Genomic DNA, 2,640 nt, shown 5'->3' with positions numbered 1-2,640 from the left:
CCCTATGCTGGCCAAAAGGGTCTTTGATAAAACCCAAAATTCGAAACCAATGTCTTACATGTATTGTGTAAATTAGTTACTTAGTAACCAAACTTGCTACTTTTTAGTGGAAAAGAGAGACTTATGTTTAACTTTGCATAGAAAGTAGTGCGGAGTGGGAGCAGTTTTTCCTACAAAAAACTTCAGCAAGAACATTTAACCTGTATTCTATAATAGAGCCATTAATATCTCATTTCCAATTTTGTCAAGGGCTACTCCTACCTTTTTAGAAGTGCACAGCAAGGTTGAATCTTGGCTGTATAGGTTACTGTCAATACCGCAGATTTAGACGATGAACAACTTTTTTTAATTATCCAAAGATATAATACTTGATAAAAAACTTTTTGTTAGGCAGAGATGGTATGAGATCTTAATCACCCATAAAATATGCCAAATCTTACATAGTGCTTCATTAATGATGTGATCCATTGGTCATGCATGAAACTTTAGTTCTACACAATGTCCATCTTCCTTCTCTAGCATCTGTTCAGGTTTCTCAATGTTGACTTGCTTTTCAATTTTCAATTCCCAGGAGTGTCGTGACTATTCAAGCATAGCAAGCAGGTGGTTTGACGGTTTAATCAGTAAAGACATTCAAATGGCCAATGAAGTTTTCTCCATTCACACCATTGATTTTGACCGGCAAGTAAGTTGACAGATATCTCTTACTGTTCGAGCATTTAGTTTTATATATTGGAGCATTCAAATCTCTTGCAGTCCATTTATAGCATCTTGAACAACTCCATGTCGGCCATATAAAAAATATCCATGAGTCGCTGCTGAATCAGCTACTCGTTTAACATTCAGCTCTTGACACCATAGACCATTTGATGGTTTTCCACACACGGTAACGCATGGCATGTAGTTAACATTTGCACAACTCTATAGTTGGTCGGGCTAATTCATCGCTTCAACGGGTACGACAATTGTTGGGTGATATGACGACCTGCATTTTAAATGGCTCATTTTCTTAGCACTCATGAAGATTAATTAGATTTTTAGGTACTCGGTGTGTATATATTCATAGACTAGATTCTGTATCATATAGGAGCAAGGGCTCATCTTTTACAGCTTGAAATCTTAATAGAACGCGTTTACTTTATTTTAGAATTTTTCTCTTCCGTAATTCCTTTGTTTTATTAAAATAGGATTTGTAACATTGTAATTTTCTAGCTTTAGATTAGAACATGGCCAATCCATGATGCTGTGCAAATCAATTTCACCCCAATTACTTGTTCTTGCTTAGGGAATTCAGATTTAGGAGAAATGGGTTTGCCAATTTCAAGGTTCATTCCACTGGATCTACAAGAACCCCAGGCGTCTGGACGAGTTTCTAGGCATTGTGACCATCGAACCCGGCCGGCCCATCGTTTCTTGTTCTAACACGGTGTTCTTCATTACTGAGATAGGAGTCCTCAGAAAAGCTCATAAATTCATCATTGGGGATTTATCAGTAACAAATCCCCATGACTTGCACGTTGTTTAGAAAAGAAGTGAGGAAGGAAAGAAAATGATCATATGAAAGTGAAAATGAATGGAATGAATCCCTAAAAACAAGCAAGGAATGCAAAAAAGAGATTGTTTTCAATTTCGTCGTTAAAAAGAAAATAGAAGAAGTGTATTAAAAATCTTAAAACTTGTCGTGAAAGTACAATTGAACTCTAAAAGGTGCAATTTAATTTTAAAACTCAAATTGTTATAATTAAAATTTTCCATTAAGCTCGCATAATTTGGCTAACAACAAATAAAAAAGAAAAATTTGGTGATGGAAATAATCTGACGTTTGCAGCAGAGGCTGCAAAGGAACTTCTTTTCGTGGCCAAACCAAGGATGATGACTCTCGATGACAGATGCTAATGGTACTTTCATCATTTTTGTGCTCATCAGATCAATTCCTCTTTTAAAAGCTCCATGGTTTTTTTTTTCTTTAAATTAGGGTTAGTAGCTCTAAAAAAAATTTTGCTCGCTATTGCCGTTGCATTACTAAATTAGTGTCATTCTCTCGAGAGACTACTAGACGACAAGTCATTGTCCTTCGTGCAAATGGCAGTAGAGTGCACAATTTATGTCAAGTTACACTCATACTATTGACTAGAATTTGGCACGAGTAGAATGACTGGCCTCGTCATATGAGTAGACTTGTTCTTCCAAGCAAGTTTAGCCATGTCACACTCCGATTCTACTAAAAAAGGAAAACGGCAGGACCATTTGCTTATCCAAAGGACGCAACTTATAACAAAATCAATATAAATTTGCTATCCAAACATATATATTTATATATTTGATAAAATACGGAATTGGTTTCAGGATCATAGTTTCAAAAATCCATCAAAAAGGATATATATATAAACTCAACTACCCGTAGCATATCATTAGACATACACTACCAATACCTAATAGTATCCAAAATCCAACTACCAAAATTGTTGTTACTGTCCCTCTCATCCTATTTACTATTAGCAGAACAACCTGGAAAAAATTTAGAGTGAATGGAGTGAACACCCTCTTCCCATTAAGTAGTAGATATTTCTTCTAAGCAGATTGAACACCCATTATGAACATTTACAAAGCAATACCATGAACTCATTTTTTTCAAATCTA

General features: G+C 35.5%; 1 long non-coding RNA gene across 1 annotated transcript; it reads left to right on the top strand.

The window, feature by feature from the left end:
* The first annotated feature begins 475 nt into the window (after nt 1-475).
* LOC120294604 lies at nt 476-1,141 on the top strand. The gene is made up of 2 exons (XR_005551840.1): nt 476-685; nt 847-1,141. It is a non-coding gene; the product is annotated as an uncharacterized LOC120294604 (long non-coding RNA).
* Nucleotides 1,142-2,640: the final 1,499 nt, after the last annotated feature.

The sequence above is a fragment of the Eucalyptus grandis genome, chromosome 6 (assembly GCF_016545825.1).
Source record: "Eucalyptus grandis isolate ANBG69807.140 chromosome 6, ASM1654582v1, whole genome shotgun sequence".
Lineage (NCBI taxonomy): Eukaryota > Viridiplantae > Streptophyta > Magnoliopsida > Myrtales > Myrtaceae > Eucalyptus > Eucalyptus grandis.
This window is presented reverse-complemented; position numbering and strand designations above follow the sequence as displayed.